The following is a 20,606-nucleotide window of genomic DNA, read 5'->3' as shown; positions in this document are numbered from 1 at the left end:
AGAATATCACTGCCAGTCTGTAGACTTTACACTAGTATATCACTGCCAGTCTGTAGACTTTACACTATTATATCACTGCCAGTCTGTAGACTTTACACTATTATATCACTGCCAGTCTGTAGACTTTACACTAGTATATCACTGCCAGTCTGTAGACTTTACACTAGTATATCACTGCCAGTCTGTAGACTTTACACTAGTATATCACTGCCAGTCTGTAGACTTTACACTAGTATATCACTGCCAGTCTGTAGACTTTACACTGTTATATCACTGCCAGTCTGTAGACTTTACACTAGTATATCACTGCCAGTCTGTAGACTTTACACTAGTATACCTCTGCCAGTCTGTAGACTTTACACTAGTATATCACTGCCAGTCTGTAGACTTTACACTAGTATATCACTGCCAGTCTGTAGACTTTACACTATTATATCACTGCCAGTCTGTAGACTTTACACTAGTATATCACTGCCAGTCTGTAGACTTTACACTATTATATCACTGCCAGTCTGTAGACTTTACACTAGTATATCACTGACAGTCTGTAGACTTTACACTATTATATCACTGCCAGTCTGTAGACTTTACACTAGTATATCACTGCCAGTCTGTAGACTTTACACTAGTATACCTCACTGCCAGTCTGTAGACTTTACACTAGTATATCACTGCCAGTCTGTAGACTTTACACTAGTATATCACTGCCAGTCTGTAGACTTTACACTATTATATCACTGCCAGTCTGTAGACTTTACACTATTATATCACTGCCAGTCTGTAGACTTTACACTATTATATCACTGCCAGTCTGTAGACTTTACACTAGTATATCACTGCCAGTCTGTAGACTTTACACTAGTATATCACTGCCAGTCTGTAGACTTTACACTAGTATATCACTGCCAGTCTGTAGACTTTACACTATTATATCACTGCCAGTCTGTAGACTTTACACTATTATATCACTGCCAGTCTGTAGACTTTACACTATTATATCACTGCCAGTCTGTATACTTTACACTAGTATATCACTGCCAGTCTGTAGACTTTACACTAGTATATCACTGCCAGTCTGTAGACTTTAATAATAAATAATAATAATAATATATGCCATTTAGCAGACGCTTTTATCCAAACTTTACACTATTATATCACTGCCAGTCATGTAGACATTTACACTATTATGGTCACTGCCAGTCTGTAGACCCTAGTATATACCCTGGCTTTACTATTATAAGCGCCATGCTCTACCAACTGAGCTACACAGAAGGACCACTACTTTACACTAGTATATCACTGCCAGTCTGTAGACTTTACACTATTATATCACTGCCAGTCTGTAGACTTTACACTATTATATCACTGCCAGTCTGTAGACTTTACACTATTATATCACTGCCAGTCTGTAGACTTTACACTATTATATCACTGCCAGTCTGTATACATTTACACTAGTATATCACTGCCAGTCTGTAGACTTTACACTATTATATCACTGCCAGTCTGTAGACTTTACACTAGTATATCACTGCCAGTCTGTAGACTTTACACTAGTATATCACTGACAGTCTGTAGACTTTACACTAGTATATCACTGCCAGTCTGTAGACTTTACACTACTTTTTCCATATTTTGTTTTGTTACAGCACGAATTTCAAAAAAATATATATTATTAAATAAATAAAAATATATATTACATTGAGATTTTGTTTCGTCGATCTACCCCGTAATGTCAAAGTGGAATTGTGTTATTAGACGTTTCTACAAATGTATTTCAAAGTAAAAGCTTATATGTCTCGTATCGATAAGTATTCAACCCCGTTGTTATGTCGAGGAGCCTAAATAAGTTCAGGAGTAAAAATGTGCTTATTAACAAATCACATCATAAAGTCCCATGGACTCATTCCGTGTTCAATGGTTCAACATAGACTTTGATCTGAAGCCATTCTTGTGATTATTGTGACTTTGAAATGGTTTGTAAGCTTAATTTTATTTTTATCTATGACCTGTATGCTATCCAATTGTTGTTTGTATGCTGTTCTTTGTATGATATTTTAATATTTGAGAATTAACCAATGATATTAGGCCACTCTTGGCCATGATTACAGACACCTGTGTCTTTTGACACTATATAAACGAGTCATCCCGCAATGTTTGTGATTTATACCCTGATGAAGACAGCTTGGCTGTCGAAACGTTGTATATTACATTTTGGCATCTGAGCTCCTACAGTGTGCGGCCCTCTTTTATTTTCTAGTTTTCTACCCCGCTAGCCAGCACCTCGTCTTAATAGGTGTGCGTTTCTTTTTCTTCTCGATAGTAACCTGATTTTCGAATGACTACCCCTTAAATCTGTAGTCCACATGTATATTTGTAAGATCCCTCAATCAAGTAGTAAAATGAATATGGTGAACTTCTTTAACTTCTTTAACTTTTTACGGCTGAAATCCCGGTAACAGGATCGATATGACAACAGCCAGTGAAAGTGCAGGGTGCTAAAATCAAAACAACAGAAATCCCATAATTATAATTTCTCAAACATACAAGTATTTCACACCATTTTAAAGATAAACTTGTTGTTAATCCAGCCACAGTGTCCGATTTACAAAAAGGCTTTACGAGAGAAAGCATAACATGCGATTATGTTTGGTCAGTGTCTAGTCACACAAAAACACACAGCCATTTTTCCAGCCAAAGAGAGGAGTCACAAAAAGCAGAAATAGAGGTAAATTTACCTCACTAACCTTTGATGATCTTCATCAGATGGCACTCAGAGGACTTCGTGTTACACAATACATGTATGTTTTGTTCAATAAAGTTCATATTTATATCCAAAAATCGGTTTACATTGGCACGTTATGTTCAGAAATGCATTGTCTCAAACAAACATCTGGTGAAGGTGCAGAGAGCCAAATCAAATTACAGAGATACTCATCATAAATGTTGATGAAAATACAAGTGTTATGCATGGAATTAAAGATAAACGTCTCCTTAATCCAACCACTGTCAAATTTCAAAAAATCTTTACAGCAAAAGCCATGGAATGATCTGAGTACGGCGCTCAGACACCAAAACAAGTCATACAGATACCCGCCATGTTGTGGAGTCAACAGAAGTCAGAAATAGCATTATAAATATTCACTTACCTTTGATGATCTTCATCGGAATGCACTCCCAGGAATCCCAGTTCCACAATAAATGTTTGTTTTGTTCAATAAAGTCCGTCATTTGTGTCCAAATACCTCCTTTTTGTTTGCGCGTTTAGTACACAGATCCAAATTCATGAGGTGCAGGCACTCAGTCCAGATGAAAAGTCAAAACAGTTCCATTACAGTTTGTAGAAACATGTCAAACGATGTTTTCAGAATCAATCTTTAGTATTTTTTTATCATATCATAATCACAAACAGACACACACATGAAAGTTTTAGGGATGTAACATGTCTTTCTTTGTCCTCCAATGGCCGCTACACATTCAATCATTTAGAGAGAGAGAGAGAGAGAGAGAGAGAGAGAGAGAGAGAGAGAGAGAGAGAGAGAGAGAGAGAGAGAGAGAGAGAGAGAGAGAGACAGAGGGAGAGAGAGAGAGAGAGAGAGAGAGAGAGATTACACAGATCCCACAGATCCACAAAGAATTCGAAAACAAATCCTATTTTAAAAAACTCCCATATCTACTGGGTGAAATTCCACAGTGTGCCATCACAGCAGCAAGATTTGTGACCTGTTGCCACGAGAAAAGGGCAACCAGTGAAGAACAAACACCATTGTAAATACAACCCATATTTATACATTTACATTACATTTAAGTCATTTAGCAGACGCTCTTATCCAGAGCGACTTACAAATTGGTGCATTCACCTTATGACATCCAGTGGAACAGCTTTATGCTTAGTTATTTTATCTTGTGTCCTTTAACCATCTGTACATAGTTAAAACACTGTATATATATATAATATGACATTTGTAATGTCTTTACTGTTTTGAAACTTCTGTATGTGTAATGTTTACTGTTAATGTTTGTTGTTTTTCACTTTATATATTCACTTTATATATTATCTACCTCACTTGCTTTGGCAATGTTAACACATGTTTCCCATGCCAATAAAGCCCTTGAATTGAATTGAATTGAATTGAGACAGAGAGAGAGATGCTGAAGGGGATGTATTGATATCTCTTCTGCTCAGTGATGGACTGGACCCAGCAGCTGTCAGAGTGACACCAAGACAAAAGCAGCATCAGACACACACATGCGTCTTGGTCGCGTTGACTGGGGGGGAAAGAGACACAAACACACAAAAGACTAAACCACGAATGAAGGAGAGGAGAGGAGAGGAGAGGAGAGGAGAGGAGAGGAGAGGAGAGGAGATGAGATGAGATGAGATGAGATGAGATGAGAGGAGAGTAGAGGAGACATGGGAGAGGAGAGGAGAGGAGAGGAGAGGAGAGGAGAGGAGAGGAGAGGAGAGGAGAGGAGAGGAGAGGAGACATGGGAGAGGAGAGGAGAGAGGAGAGGAGAGGAGAGGAGACATGGGAGAGGAGAGGAGAGGAGAGGAGAGGAGAGGAGACATGGGAGAGGAGAGGAGAGGAGACATGGGAGAGGAGAGGAGAGGAGGGAGAGGAGACATGGGAGAGGAGACATGGGAGAGGAGAGGAGAGGAGAGGAGACATGGGAGAGGAGAGGAGAGGAGACATGGGAGAGGAGAGGGGAGAGGAGAGGAGACATGGGAGAGGAGAGGAGAGGAGAGGAGACATGGGAGAGGAGAGGAGGGGAGGAGGAGAGGAGAGGGAGAGGAGAGGAGAGGAGAGGAGAGGAGAGGAGACATGGGAGAGGAGAGGAGACATGGGAGAGGAGAGGGGAGAGGAGAGGAGAGGAGAGGAGAGGAGAGGAGAGGAGAGAGGGGGGAGAGGAGAGGAGAGGAGACATGGGAGAGGAGAGGAGAGGAGAGGAGAGGAGAGGAGAGGAGAGGAGAGGAGAGGAGAGGAGAGGAGAGGAGAGGAGACATGGGGAGAGGAGAGGAGAGGAGAGGAGACATGGGAGAGGAGAGGAGAGGAGACATGGGAGAGGAGAGGGGAGAGGAGATGAGACATGGGAGAGGAGAGGATAGGAGAGGAGAGGAGATGAGACATGGGAGAGGAGAGGATAGAGATGGGAGAGGAGAGGAGACATGGGAGAGGAGGGAGATGGGAGAGGGAGGAGACATGGGGAGAGGGAGAGAGGAGAGGAGGGAGAGGAGAGGAGACATGGGAGAGGAGAGGAGAGGAGAGAGGAGAGGAGAGGAGGGAGAGGAGAGGAGAGGAGAGGGGTTAGGAGAGGAGAGGAGAGGAGAGGAGAGGAGAGGAGGGAGAGGAGAGGAGAGGAGAGGAGAGGAGAGGAGAGGAGAGAGAGGAGAGAAGAAGAGAGGAGAGGAGAGGAGAGGAGAGGAGACATGGGAGAGGAGAGGAGAGGAGACATGGGAGAGGAGAGGGGAGAGGAGACATGGGAGAGGAGAGGATAGGAGAGGAGAGGAGAGGAGACATGGGAGAGGAGAGGAGACATGGGAGAGGAGAGGAGACATGGGAGAGGGAGGGGAGAGGAGAGGAGAGGGAGAGGAGAGGAGAGGGAGAGGAGAGAAGAGGAGAGGAGAGGAGAGGAGACATGGGAGAGGAGAGGAGAGGAGAGGAGAGGGGTTAGGAGAGGAGAGGAGAGGAGGGAGAGGAGAGGAGAGGAGGGGAGAGGAGAGAGAGGAGAGGAGAGGAGAGGAGAGGAGAGGAGGGAGAGGAGAGGAGAGGGAGGGAGAGGAGAGGAGAGGAGAGGAGAGGAGAGGAGAGGGAGGGGAGAGGAGAGGAGAGGAGAGGAGAGGGAGAGGAGAGGAGAGGAGAGGAGAGGAGAGGAAGTGCAGAGCATTTCATAAGACACATGAGTTGTATTGATTTCTGATGTCTGTCCAGGCACGTCTCTGCTGCTCTCTCCCTTCTCCCAACCTGCTCCCCTGGAGAGAAATAACATGTTCACTTAATAAACAGAAGAACAAGGGGTTTTTCTGTGCTTCTCCTTTGTTGTCTATTTTTGAACACTGATCTTAATTCATGTTGAACCAAACCTGCCCAGCCATCACCTCAGACATCATTCACATACTCTCTGTCACCTCAGACATCATTCACATACTCTCTGTCACCTCAGACATCATTCACATACTCTCTGTCACCTCAGACATCATTCACATATTCTGTCACCTCAGACATCATTCACATACTCTCTGTCACATCAGACATCATTCACATACTCTCTGTCACATCAGACATCATTCACATACTCTGTCACCTCAGACATCATTCACATACTCTGTCACCTCAGACATCATTCACATACTCTCTGTCACCTCAGACATCATTCACATACTCTGTCACCTCAGACATCATTCACATACTCTCTGTCACATCTCTCTCTATCTCTTCCTCTCTCTACTACCTCTCTCCTTCCCCTCTCTCTACTACCTCTCTCTCTACTACCTCTCTATCTCTACCTCTCTCTCCTTCCTCTCTCTCTCTACCTCTCTCCTTCCAATCTCTCTCTACTACCTCTCTCCTTCCTCTCTCTCTCTACTACCTCTCTCTCTCTACTACCTCTCTCTCTCTACGACCTGTCTCTCTACCTCTCTCCTTCCTCACTCTCTCTCCTTCCACTCTCTCTCTACTACCTCTCTCTCTCTACGACCTCTCTTCTACCTCTCTCTCTCTACTACCTCTCTCTCTCTACGACCTCTCTTCTACCTCTCTCTCTCTACTACCTCTCTCTCTCTACGACCTCTCTTCTACCTCTCTCTCCTTCCACTCTCTCTCTCTACTACCTCTCTCTCTCTACCTCTCTCTCCTTCCCCTCTCTCTCTACTACCTCTCTCCTTCCTCTCTCTCTCTACTACCTCTCTCCTTCCTCTCTCTCTACTACCTCTCTCCTTCCCCTCTCTCTACTACCTCTCTCCTTCCCCTCTCTCTACTACCTCTCTCTCTTCCCTCTCTCTACTACCTCTCTCCTTCCCCTCTCTCTACTACCTCTCTCCTTCCCCTCTCTCTACTACCTCTCTCCTTCCACTCTCTCTCTCTACTACCTCTCTCCTTCCACTCTCTCTCTACTACCTCTCTCTCTACTACCTCTCTCCTTCCACTCTCTCTCTACTACCTCTCTCTCTACTACCTCTCTCCTTCCCTCTCTCTCTCTACTACCTCTCTCTCCTTCCTCTCTCTACTACCTCTCTCCTTCCACTCTCTCTCTCTACTACCTCTCTCTCTACTACCTCTCTCTCTACTACCTCTCTCTCCTTCCCCTCTCTCTCTACTACCTCTCTCCTCCTTCTCTCTCTCTACTACCTCTCTCTCCTTCCCCTCTCTCTACTACCTCTCTCCTTCCACTCTCTCTCTCTACTACCTCTCTCTCTACTACCTCTCTCTACTACCTCTCTCCTTCCCCTCTCTCTCTACTACCTCTCTCCTTCCCTCTCTCTCTACTACCTCTCTCCTTCCTTCCCCTCTCTCTCTACTACCTCTCTCCTTCCACTCTCTCTCTCTACTACCTCTCTCTCTACTATCTCTCTCTACTACCTCTCTCCTTCCCCTCTCTCTCTACTACCTCTCTCCTTTCACTCTCTCTCTCTACTACCTCTCTCCTTTCACTCTCTCTCTCTACTACCTCTCTCCTTTCACTCTCTCTCTCTACTACCTCTCTCCTTCCTCTCTCTCTCTACTACCTCTCTCTCTACCTCTCTCTCCTTCCCCTCTCTCTCTACTACCTCTCCCTCCTTCCCCTCTCTCTCTACTACCTCTCTCCTTCCACTCTCTCTCTCTACTACCTCTCTCTCCTTCCCCTCTCTCTCTCTACTTCCTCTCTCTCCTTCCAATCTCTCTCTACTACCTCTCTCCTTCCACTCTCTCTCTCTACCTCTCTCTCCTTCCCCTCTCTCTCTACTACCTCTCTCCTTCCACTCTCTCTCTACTACCTCTCTCCTTCCCCTCTCTCTCTACTACCTCTCTCCTTCCCCTCTCTCTACTACCTCTCTCCTTCCCCTCTCTCTCTACTACCTCTCTCCTTCCACTCTCTCTCTACTACCTCTCTCTCTTCCCTCTCTCTCTACTACCTCTCTCTCTACTACCTCTCTCCTTCCACTCTCTCTCTCTACTACCTCTCTCTCTCTACCTCTCTCTCCTTCCCCTCTCTCTCTACTACCTCTCTCCTTCCACTCTCTCTCTACTACCTCTCTCTCCTTCCTCTCTCTACTACCTCTCTCCTTCCACCTCTCTCTCTACTACCTCTCTCTCTACTACCTCTCTCTCTACTACCTCTCTCTCTACTACCTCTCTCCTTCCCCTCTCTCTCTACTACCTCTCTCTACTACCTCTCTCCTTCCCCCTCTCTCTACTACCTCTCTCCTTCACTCTCTCTCTCTACTACCTCTCTCCTTCCCTCTCTCTCTACTACCTCTCTCTTCCCCTCTCTCTCCTTCCTTCCTCTCTCTCTACTACCTCTCCCTCCTTCCCCTCTCTCTCTACTACCTCTCTCCTTCCCACTCTCTCTCTCTACTACCTCTCTCTTCCTTCTCTCTCTACTACCTCTCTACTTCTCTCTCTCTCTACTACCTCCTCCTTCTCTCTCTACTACCTCTCTCCTTCCACTCTCTCTCTCTACCTCTCTCCTTCCCCTCTCTCTACTACCTCTCTCCTTCCCCTCTCTCTACTACCTCTCTCCTTCCCCTCTCTCTACTACCTCTCTCCTTCCCCTCTCTCTACTACCTCTCTCCTTCCCCTCTCTCTACTACCTCTCTCCTTCCCCTCTCTCTCTACCTCTCTCTCCTTCCCCTCTCTCTCTACTACCTCTCTCCTTCCCTCTCTCTCTACTACCTCTCTCCTTCCCCTCTCTCTACTACCTCTCTCCTTCCCCTCTCTCTACTACCTCTCTCCTTCCCCTCTCTCTACTACCTCTCTCTCCTTCCTCTCTCTACTACCTCTCTCCTTCCACTCTCTCTCTACTACCTCTCTCTCCTTCCTCTCTCTCTACTACCTCTCTCCTTCCCCCTCTCTCTACTACCTCTCTCCTTCCCCTCTCTCTACTACCTCTCTCCTTCCCCTCTCTCTCTACTACCTCTCTCCTTCCCTCTCTCTCTACTACCTCTCTCCTTCCCCTCTCTCTACTACCTCTCTCCTTCCTCTCTCTACTACCTCTCTCCTTCCCCTCTCTACTACCTCTCTCTCCTTCCCCTCTCTACTACCTCTCTCCTTCCCCTCTCTCTACTACCTCTCTCCTTCCCCTCTCTCTCTACCTCTCTCTCCTTCTAGTCTCTCTCTACTACCTCTCTCCTTCCTCTCTCTCTCTACTACCTCTCTCCTTCCCCTCTCTCTACTACCTCTCTCCTTCCTCTCTCTCTCTACTACCTCTCTCATTCCCCTCTCTCTCTACTACCTCTCTCCTTCCTCTCTCTCTCTACTACCTCTCTCCTTCCCCTCTCTCTACCTCTCTCTCCTTCCTCTCTCTCTACCTCTCTCTCCTTCCACTCTCTATCTCTACCTCTCTCCTTCCTCTCAATTCAATTCAATTCAAGGGGCTTTAATGGCATGGGAAACATGTGCTAACATTGCCAAAGCTAGTGAAGTAGATAATATACAAAAGTGAAATAAACAATAAAAATGAACAGAAGTTCCAAAAGAATACAGACAAATGTCATCATGTACATATACAGTGTTGTAACGATGTGCAAATAGTTAAAGTACACAAGGGAAAATAAACAAGTTGTTGTATTTACAATGGTGTTTGTTCTTCACTGGTTGCCCTTTTCTTGTGGCAACAGGTCACACATCTTGCTGCTGTGATGTCACACTGTGGTATTTCACCCAACAGATATGGATTATTTGACCAAATAGGGCAATCTTCCATATACCCCCCCTACCTTGTCACAACAACACAACACTGATTGGTTCAAACACAGTAAAGAAATTCCACAAATTAACTTTTAGCAAGGCAAACCTGTTATTTGAAATGCATTCCAGGTGACTACCTCATGAAGCTGGTTGAGAGAATGCCAAGAATGTGCAAAGGTGTCATTGCAAAGGATGGCTACTTTGAAGAATCTCAAATATAGCATATAAACACTTTTTTGGTTACTACATGATTCCATATGTGTTATTTCATAGTTTTGACCTCTTCACTATTATTCTACAATGTAGAAAATAGTAAAAAATAAAGAAAAACCCTTGAATGAGTAGGTGTGTCCAAACTTTTGACTGGTTCTGTATATTATACTACCTGGTACTGTATATATAGATGTTTGTGTTGCTTTAGGGCAACGGTGTCTAGATGGAATTTGTATTTGTGGTCCTGGGGACTGGACCGTTTTTGGAACACCATTATTTTGGTCGTATTGAGATTTACTGTCAGGGCCCAGGTCAGGCAGGGCCCAGGTCTGACAGGGCCCAGGTCTGGCAGAATCTGTGCAGAAGATCTAGGTGCTGCTGTAGGCCCTCCTTGGTTGGTGACAGAAGCACCAGATCATCAGCAAACAGTAAACATTTGACTTCAGATTCTAGTAGGGTGAGGCCGGGTGTTGCAGACTGTTCTAGTGCCAATTTGTTGATGTATATCCTGAAGAGGGTGGGGCTTAAGCTGCATCCCTGTCTCACCCCCTGGCTCTGTGGAAATAAATGTGAGTGTGTCTTGCCAATTTTAACAGCACACTTGTTGTTTGTGTACATGGATTTTATAATGCTGTATGTCTGTCTCTCCCTCTCTCTCTACTACCTCTCTACTTCCACTCTCTAACTCTCTATATCTCTATATCTCCCTCTCCCTGACTCTACTACATCTCTACGTCCACTCTCTATATCTCTATATCTCCCTCTCTCTGACTCTACTAACTCTCTACATCTCTATATCTCCCTCTCTCTGACTCTACTACCTCTCTACTTCCACTCTCTATATCTCTATATCACCCTCTCTCTGACTCTACTAACTCTATATATCTCTATATCTCCCTCTCTCTGACTCTACTACCTCTCTACTTCCACTCTCTATATCTCTATATCTCCCTCTCTCTGACTCTACTAACTCTCTACATCTCTATATCTCCCTCTCTCTGACTCTACTAACTCTCTACATCTCTATATCTCCCTCTCTCTGACTCTACTAACTCTCTATATCTCTATATCTCCCTCTCTCTGACTCTACTAACTCTCTACGTCCTCTCTATATCTCTATCTCCCTCTCTCTGACTCTACTAACTCTCTACTTCCACTCTCTATATCTCTATCTCCCTCTCTCTGACTCTACTACCTCTCTACTTCCACTCTCTATATCTCTATATCTCCCTCTCTCTGACTCTACTAACTCTCTACGTCCACTCTCTATATCTCTATATCTCCCTCTCTCTGACTCTACCTCCTCTCTACTTCCACTCTCTATATTTCTATATCTCCCTCTCTCTGACTCTACTACCTCTCTATTTCAACTATCTATATCTCTATATCTCCCTCTCTCTGACTCTACTACCTCTCTACTTCCACTCTCTATATCTCTATATCTCCCTCTCTCTGACTCTACTACCTCTCTACTTCCACTCTCTATATCTCTATATCTCCCTCTCTCTGACTCTACTACCTCTCTACTTCCACTCTCTATATATCCCTCTCTCTACTACCTCTCTAATTCCACTCGCTATATCTCTATATCTCCCTCTCTCTGACTCTACTACCTCTCTACGTCCACTCTCTATATCTCCCTCTGTACTACCTCTCTCTACTTTCACACTCTCCCAGGAGCAGTATGCCCAGAGTCTCACAGAGGGCAGCAGTATGCCCAGAGTCTCACAGAGGGCAGCAGTATGCCCAGAGTTTCACAGAGGGCAGCAGTATGCCCAGAGTTTCACAGAGGGCAGCAGTATGCCCAGAGTCTAACAGAGGGCAGCAGTATGCCCAGAGTCTAACAGAGGGCAGCAGTATGCCCAGAGTCTAACAGAGGGCAGCAGTATGCCCAGAGTTTCACAGAGGGCAGCAGTATGCCCAGAGTTTCACAGAGGGCAGCAGTATGCCCAGAGTCTCACAGAGGGCAGCAGTATGCCCAGAGTCTAACAGAGGGCAGCAGTATGCCCAGAGTCTAACAGAGGGCAGCAGTATGCCCAGAGTCTAACAGAGGGCAGCAGTATGCCCAGAGTCTAACAGAGGGCAGCAGTATGCCCAGAGTCTAACAGAGGGCAGCAGTATGCCCAGAGTTTCACAGAGGGCAGCAGTATGCCCAGAGTCTAACAGAGGGCAGCAGTATGCCCAGAGTCTAACAGAGGGCAGCAGTATGCCCAGAGTTTCACAGAGGGCAGCAGTATGCCCAGAGTCTAACAGAGGGCAGCAGTATGCCCAGAGTCTAACAGAGGGCAGCAGTATGCCCAGAGTCTAACAGAGGGCAGCAGTATGCCCAGAGTCTAACAGAGGGCAGCAGTATGCCCAGAGTTTAACAGAGGGCAGCAGTATGCCCAGAGTCTAACAGAGGGCAGCAGTATGCCCAGAGTCTAACAGAGGGCAGCAGTATGCCCAGAGTTTCACAGAGGGCAGCAGTATGCCCAGAGTCTAACAGAGGGCAGCAGTATGCCCAGAGTCTAACAGAGGGCAGCAGTATGCCCAGAGTCTAACAGAGGGCAGCAGTATGCCCAGAGTCTAACAGAGGGCAGCAGTATGCCCAGAGTCTAACAGAGGGCAGCAGTATGCCCAGAGTCTCAACCGGAAATAACCCACACTTTGTTGTTTTAAATATTTTATATCTTAAGTCTTCATTTTTAATCTTGTGTATCTTGATTTTTTAAATTTCCATAAAAACTATTTTTTTTCTTTTTTTCTTTCTCACCTTGATGTGTGTTAAGCATCTTCAAGTGCATTTGTTGGAAGAAACGTGCTTTATAAATAAAGTTTGATTTGATTAGTATGGATTAGCGTTACAAAGTTCTAGAAACTTTCCATGAATTACCTGGTTTTCCCAACGTCCTAGTTCTTCCCTCCGGATTCCGAGAATCCTCCAACCGGGAGTTCGGGAAAACCAGGGAATATATTGAAAGTTCCCAGAATTTTCCAACCCTAGTCTGGATAAACAGAGAGCAGAGAGTTGAGAGCTGAGCCTGGACTCTACAGCACCACTATCAATACACCTCAGGGCAAAGACAGAGGAGAGAGGGAAATAAATTAAAGAGGTGAGAGGAGAGAGAGAAAGGAGAGAGAAGAGAGAGAAAGAGAGGAGAGAGAGAAAGAAAGAGAAGAGAGAGAAAGAGAAGAGAGAGAAAGAGAGAGACAGAGAAAGAGAGGAGAGAGAGAGAGAAGAGAGAGAGAGAGAGAGAGAGAGAGAGACAGAGAAAGGAGAGAGAAGAGAGAGAAAGAGAGGAGAGAGAGAAAGAAAGAGAAGAGAAGAGAGAGAAAGAGAAGAGAGGGAAAGAGAGAGACAGAGAAAGAGAGGAGAGAGAGAGAGAGAAGAGAGAGAGAGAGAGAGAGAGAGAGAGAGAGAGAGAGAGAGAGAGAGAGAGAGAGAGAGAGAGAGAGAGAGAGAGTAAGCTTTGTAATATGTACGTATTATTGGTAAATTCAATTGATTGGACATGATTTGGAAAGACACAAACCTGTCTATATAAGGTCCCACAGTTGACAGTGCATGTCAGAGCAAAAACCAAGCCATGAGATTGAAGGAATTGTCCGTAGAGCTCCGAGACAGGATTTTGTCGAGGTACAGATCTGGGGAAGGGTACCAAAACACTTCTGCAGCATTGAAGGTCCCCAAGAACACAGTGGCCTCGAGAGACAGGGAGAGAGGGGTGGAGAGAGACAGGGAGAGAGGGTGGAGAGAGAGTGAGAGAGGAGGTGGAGAGAGACAGTGAGAGAGGGTGGAGAGAGACAGGGAGAGAGGGGTGGAGAGAGACAGTGAGAGAGGGGTGGAGAGAGACAGGGAGAGAGGGTGGAGAGAGACAGGGAGAGAGGGGTGGAGAGAGACAGGGAGAGAGAGACAGGGAGAGAGGGTGGAGAGAGACAGGGAGAGAGGGTGGAGAGAGACAGGGAGAGAGGGGTGGAGAGAGACAGGGAGAGAGAGACAGGGAGAGAGGGTGGAGAGAGACAGGGAGAGAGGGTGGAGAGAGACAGGGAGAGAGGGGTGGAGAGAGACAGGGAGAGAGGGTGGAGAGAGACAGGGAGAGAGGGGTGGAGAGAGACAGGGAGAGAGGGTGGAGAGAGAGTGAGAGAGGAGGTGGAGAGAGACAGTGAGAGAGGGTGGAGAGAGACAGGGAGAGAGGGGTGGAGAGAGACAGTGAGAGAGGGGTGGAGAGAGACAGGGAGAGAGGGGGTGGAGAGAGACAGGGAGAGAGGGGGTGGAGAGAGACAGCGAGAGAGGAGGTGGAGAGAGACAGGGAGAGAGGGGGTGGAGAGAGACAGGGAGAGAGGGTGGAGAGAGACAGGGAGAGAGGGGTGGAGAGAGACAGGGAGAGAGGGTGGAGAGAGAGTGAGAGAGGAGGTGGAGAGAGACAGTGAGAGAGGGTGGAGAGAGACAGGGAGAGAGGGGTGGAGAGAGACAGTGAGAGAGGGGTGGAGAGAGACAGGGAGAGAGGGGGTGGAGAGAGACAGGGAGAGAGGGGGTGGAGAGAGACAGCGAGAGAGGAGGTGGAGAGAGACAGGGAGAGAGGGTGGAGAGAGACAGGGAGAGAGGGTGGAGAGAGACAGTGAGAGAGGGGGTGGAGAGAGACAGGGAGAGAGGGTGGAGAGAGACAGTGAGAGAGGGGGTACAGAGAGACAGTGAGAGAGGGGTGGAGAGAGACAGTGAGAGAGGGGTGGAGAGAGACAGTGAGAGAGGGGGTGGAGAGAGACAGTGAGAGAGGGGTGGAGAGAGACAGTGAGAGAGGGGTGGAGAGAGACAGGGAGAGAGGGGGTGGAGAGAGACAGTGAGAGAGGGGGTGGAGAGAGACAGGGAGAGAGGGGGTGGAGAGAGACAGTGAGAGAGGTGGTACAGAGAGACAGTGAGAGAGGGGTGGAGAGAGACAGTGAGAGAGGGGTGGAGAGAGACAGTGAGAGAGGGGTGGAGAGAGACAGTGAGAGAGGGGGTGGAGAGAGAGACAGGGAGAGAGGGGGTGGAGAGAGACAGTGAGAGAGGGGGTGGAGAGAGACAGGGAGAGAGGGGGTGGAGAGAGACAGGGAGAGAGGGGGTGGAGAGAGACAGGGAGAGAGGGTGGAGAGAGACAGTGAGAGGGGGTGGAGAGAGACAGTGAGAGAGGGGTGGAGAGAGACAGTGAGAGAGGGGTGGAGAGAGACAGTGAGAGAGGGGGTGGAGAGAGACAGGGAGAGAGGGGGTGGAGAGAGACAGTGAGAGAGGGTGGAGAGAGAGACAGTGAGAGAGGGGGTGGAGAGAGAGACAGTGAGAGAGGGGTGGAGAGAGAGACAGTGAGAGAGGGTGGAGAGAGACAGGGAGAGAGGAGGTGGAGAGAGACAGGGAGAGAGGGTGGAGAGAGACAGGGAGAGAGGGTGGAGAGAGACAGGGAGAGAGGGTGGAGAGAGACAGTGAGAGAGGGTGGAGAGAGACAGGGAGAGAGGGGTGGAGAGAGACAGGGAGAGAGGGGGTGGAGAGAGACAGGGAGAGAGGAGGTGGAGAGAGACAGGGAGAGAGGGTGGGAGAGACAGGGAGAGAGGGTGGAGAGAGACAGTGAGAGAGGGGGTGGAGAGAGACAGGGAGAGAGGGTGGAGAGAGACAGTGAGAGAGGGGGTGGAGAGAGACAGTGAGAGAGGGGTGGAGAGAGACAGTGAGAGAGGGGTGGAGAGAGACAGTGAGAGAGGGGGTGGAGAGAGACAGTGAGAGAGGGGTGGAGAGAGACAGTGAGAGAGGGGGTGGAGAGAGACAGTGAGAGAGGGGGTGGAGAGAGACAGGGAGAGAGGGGGTGGAGAGAGACAGTGAGAGAGGTGGTACAGAGAGACAGTGAGAGAGGGGTGGAGAGAGACAGTGAGAGAGGGGTGGAGAGAGACAGTGAGAGAGGGGGTGGAGAGAGACAGTGAGAGAGGGGTGGAGAGAGACAGGAGAGAGAGGGGTGGAGAGAGACAGTGAGAGAGGGGGTGGAGAGAGACAGTGAGAGAGGGTGGAGAGAGACAGGGAGAGAGGGTGGAGAGAGACAGGGAGAGAGGGGGTGGAGAGAGACAGGGAGAGAGGGTGGAGAGAGACAGGGAGAGAGGGTGGAGAGAGACAGGGAGAGAGGGGGTGGAGAGAGACAGGGAGAGAGGGGGTGGAGAGAGACAGGGAGAGAGGGTGGAGAGAGACAGGGAGAGAGGGGGTGGAGAGAGACAGGGAGAGAGGGGGTGGAGAGAGACAGGGAGAGAGGGTGGAGAGAGACAGGGAGAGAGGGGGTGGAGAGAGACAGGGAGAGAGGGGGTGGAGAGAGACAGGGAGAGAGGGGGTGGAGAGAGACAGGGAGAGAGGGTGGAGAGAGACAGGGAGAGAGGGTGGAGAGAGACAGGGAGAGAGGGTGGAGAGAGACAGGGAGAGAGGGTGGAGAGAGACAGGGAGAGAGGGTGGAGAGAGACAGGGAGAGAGGGGGCGGAGAGAGGAATTACGTTCCACTATAACAGGCTCACAGTGTACACATACCCGACAGGCTTTAAGACACAGAGATGGTGCTCTGATAAGGTAGCACAGCTGAGAAACGGCAAAAGGAGAGAGAGAGAGAGAAGATGTAGGAGGCAGAGAGAGAGAGAGAGAGACAGGAGAGGTAGAGAGCTGTTTCTTCTGCTGTACTTTAAAAGGCACAGAAATAGCTGAGTCTTGCAGGAGACAACTTGAAGGGCTTTGGTGGTATAAATACCTAAATATATATATATATATAAATACCCTGCTTTAAACAGGTTAAAGAGAAACGCTCCGTCACCTGTCACCAGCACACAGAGGGAGAGAGAGAGAAGACAGGAGGAGGAACATACTGGAACTTACACAAGGAAGAGGGAGAGGTATCTAGTCTGTATATCGGACAGTGGTTGGTACGTGCGTGGAAAACCTCAACTCCTCTACTGTTCTCTATGACCGGCTGCTCTGAACTCACCTGGGTAAGGGAATCCACTCGGACTCACTGGCTTCAGAACCTTTACGCATATCTTTAGGCTGACACGCTGACACGCTGACACACACACTCTCATTAGCACACATGGACACAGTCTGCTGAGTGGCTGTTACGCTGAAGTGTTTGACTGAGACACTGGACTCTGTCTCTCCTCTGTCTCCTCTGTCTCTGTCTCTGTCTCTGTCTCTGTCTCTCCTCTGTCTCTCCTCTCTGTCTCTCTCTCTGTCTCTGTCTCTCCTCTGTCTCTCCTCTGTCTCTCCTCTGTCTCTCCTCTCTGTCTCTCTCTATCTGTCTCTGTCTCTCCTCTGTCTCTCCTCTGTCTCTCCTCTCTGTCTCTCTCTCTGTCTCTCTCTCTGTCTCTCCTCTGTCTCTCCTCTCTGTCTCTCCTCTCTGTCTCTCTCTCTGTCTCTCTCTCTGTCTCTCTCTCTGTCTCTCTCTGTCTCTGTCTCTCTCTCTGTCTCTCTCTCTGTCTCTCTCTGTCTCTCTCTCTCTCTCTCTCTCTCTCTCTCTCTCTCTCTCTCTCTCTCTCTCTCTCTGTCTCTGTCTCTGTCTCTGTCTCTCTCTCTCTCTCTCTGTCTCTGTCTCTGTCTCTCTTTGTCTCTCTCTCTGTCTCTGTCTCTCTCTGTCTCTGTCTCTGTCTCTGTCTCTGTCTCTGCTGCGGACCAGACGGACAGATGAGAAGGAGAGAACACAGAGAAGGACAGTAGTGGATCAGAGAGGTAAGAGACTGTTTCGAGATGTGTTACCTGCGGTCATTGGCAGTCGATGTGTATCGTTTTTATATTCAGAGATTTAAGGGGTTTAAAAAAAATGTTTTGTGTAGTGTTGTAGCCATGAAAACACACAGAGTCCTCTATAGGGATATCTGAGTTTACAACACAGCCATGAAAACACACAGAGTCCTCTATAGGGATATCTGAGTTTACAACACAGCCATGAAAACACACAGAGTCCTCTATAGGGATATCTGAGTTTACAACACAGCCATGAAAACACACAGAGTCCTCTATAGGGATATCTGAGTTTACAACACAGCCATGAAAACACACAGAGTCCTCTATAGGGATATCTGAGTTTACAATAACAAACACATCATACAGTTGTTTGTGTTCCATACAGCAGCACGTTCTGTTGTTTGTGTTCCATACAGCAGCACGTTCTGTTGTTTGTGTTCCATACAGCAGCACGTTCTGTTGTTTGTGTTCCATACAGCAGCACGTTCTGTTGTTTGTGTTCCATACAGCAGCACGTTCTGTTGTTTGTGTTCCATACAGCAACACGTTCTGTTGTTTGTGTTCCATACAGCAACACGTTCTGTTGTTTGTGTTCCATACAGCAACACGTTCTGTTGTTTGTGTTCCATACAGCAGCACGTTCTATTGTTTGTGTTCTGTTGTTTGTGTTCTGTTATTTGTGTTCCATACAGCAGCACGTTCTATTGTTTGTGTTCTGTTGTTTGTGTTCTGTTATTTGTGTTCCATACAGCAGCACGTTCTATTGTTTGTGTTCTGTTGTTTGTGTTCCATACAGCAGCACGTTCTATTGTTTGTGTTCTGTTGTTTGTGTTCTGTTATTTGTGTTCCATACAGCAGCACGTTCTATTGTTTGTGTTCTGTTATTTGTGTTCTGTTATTTGTGTTCCATACAGCAGCACGTTCTATTGTTTGTGTTCTGTTGTTTGTGTTCTGTTATTTGTGTTCCATACAGCAGCACGTTCTATTGTTTGTGTTCTGTTGTTTGTGTTCTGTTATTTGTGTTCCATACAGCAGCACATTCTGTTATTTGTGTTTGTGTTCTGTTGTTTGTGTTCTGTTATTTGTGTTCCATACAGCAGCACGTTCTATTGTTTGTGTTCTGTTGTTTGTGTTCTGTACAGCAGCACGTTCTGTTATTTGTGTTCCATACAGCAGCACGTTCTGTTGTTTGTGTTTGTGTTCTGTTGTTTGTGTTCCATACAGCAGCACGTTCTGTTGTTTGTGTTCTACAGCAGCACGTTCTATTGTTTGTGTTCCATACAGCAGCACATTCTGTTGTTTTGTGTTCTGTACAGCAGCACGTTCTGTTTTGTTTGTACAGCAGCACGTTCTGTTGTTTGTGTTCCATACAGCAGCACGTTCTATTGTTTGTGTTCTGTTGTTTGTGTTCTGTTATTTGTGTTCCATACAGCAGCACGTTCTATTGTTTGTGTTCTGTTGTTTGTGTTCTGTTATTTGTGTTCCATAGCAGCAGTTCATTGTTTGTGTTCTGTTGTTTGTGTTCCATACAGCAGCACGTTCTGTTGTTTGTGTTCTGTTATTTGTGTTCCATACAGCAGCACGTTCTATTGTTTGTGTTCTGTTATTTGTGTTCTGTTATTTGTGTTCCATACAGCAGCACGTTCTATTGTTTGTGTTCTGTTGTTTGTGTTCTGTTATTTGTGTTCCATACAGCAGCACGTTCTATTGTTTGTGTTCTGTTGTTTGTGTTCTGTACAGCAGCACGTTCTGTTGTTTGTGTTCCATACAGCAGCACGTTCTGTTGTTTGTGTTCCATACAGCAGCACGTTCTGCGTTCTGTTGTTTGTGTTCCATACAGCAGCACGTTCTGTTGTTTGTGTTCCATACAGCAGCACGTTCTGTTGTTTGTGTTCCATACAGCAGCACGTTCTGTTGTTTGTGTTCTGTACAGCAGCACGTTCTGTTGTTTGTGTTCCATACAGCAGCACGTTCTGTTGTTTGTGTTCCATACAGCAGCACGTTCTGTTGTTTGTGTTCTGTACAGCAGCACGTTCTGTTGTTTGTGTTCCATACAGCAGCACGTTCTGTTGTTTGTGTTCCATACAGCAGCACGTTCTGTTGTTTGTGTTCTGTACAGCAGCACGTTCTGTTGTTTGTGTTCCATACAGCAGCACGTTCTGTTGTTTGTGTTCCATACAGCAGCACGTTCTGTTGTTTGTGTTCTGTACAGCAGCACGTTCTGTTGTTTGTGTTCTGTACAGCAGCACGTTCTGTTGTTTGTGTTCCATACAGCAGCACGTTCTGTTGTTTGTGTTCCATACAGCAGCACGTTCTGTTGTTTGTGTTCCATACAGCAGCACGTTCTGTTGTTTGTGTTCCATACAGCAGCACGTTCTGTTGTTTGTGTTCTGTACAGCAGCACATTCTGTTGTTTGTGTTCCGTACAGCAGCACGTTCTGTTGTTTGTGTTCCATACAGCAGCACGTTCTGTTGTTTGTGTTCCATACAGCAGCACGTTCTGTTGTTTGTGTTCTGTACAGCAGCACGTTCTGTTGTTTGTGTTCTGTACAGCAGCACGTTCTGTTGTTTGTGTTCTGTACAGCAGCACGTTCTGTTGTTTGTGTTCTATACAGCAGCACGTTCTGCGTTCTGTTGTTTGTGTTCCATACAGCAGCACGTTCTGTTGTTTGTGTTCCATACAGCAGCACATTCTGTTGTTTGTGTTCCATACAGCAGCACGTTCTGTTGTTTGTGTTCTGTACAGCAGCACGTTCTGTTGTTTGTGTTCCATACAGCAGCACGTTCTGTTGTTTGTGTTCCAT

At 47.0% G+C, this 20,606-nt stretch overlaps 1 long non-coding RNA gene across 1 annotated transcript in view; it reads left to right on the top strand.

Annotated features, from left to right (window-relative positions):
- Positions 1 to 16,697: 16,697 nt before the first annotated feature.
- LOC127909533 (uncharacterized) overlaps positions 16,698 to 20,606 on the top strand; it is a 20,175-nt gene continuing 16,266 nt past the window's right edge. The window contains exons 1-2 of the long non-coding RNA XR_008071791.1: positions 16,698 to 17,054; positions 17,735 to 17,787. This is a non-coding gene — a long non-coding RNA (uncharacterized LOC127909533). The remainder of the gene's footprint in view (positions 17,055 to 17,734; positions 17,788 to 20,606) is intronic.

This window comes from Oncorhynchus keta, chromosome 1 (genome assembly GCF_023373465.1).
Source record: "Oncorhynchus keta strain PuntledgeMale-10-30-2019 chromosome 1, Oket_V2, whole genome shotgun sequence".
Classification (NCBI taxonomy): domain Eukaryota; kingdom Metazoa; phylum Chordata; class Actinopteri; order Salmoniformes; family Salmonidae; genus Oncorhynchus; species Oncorhynchus keta.
This window is presented reverse-complemented; position numbering and strand designations above follow the sequence as displayed.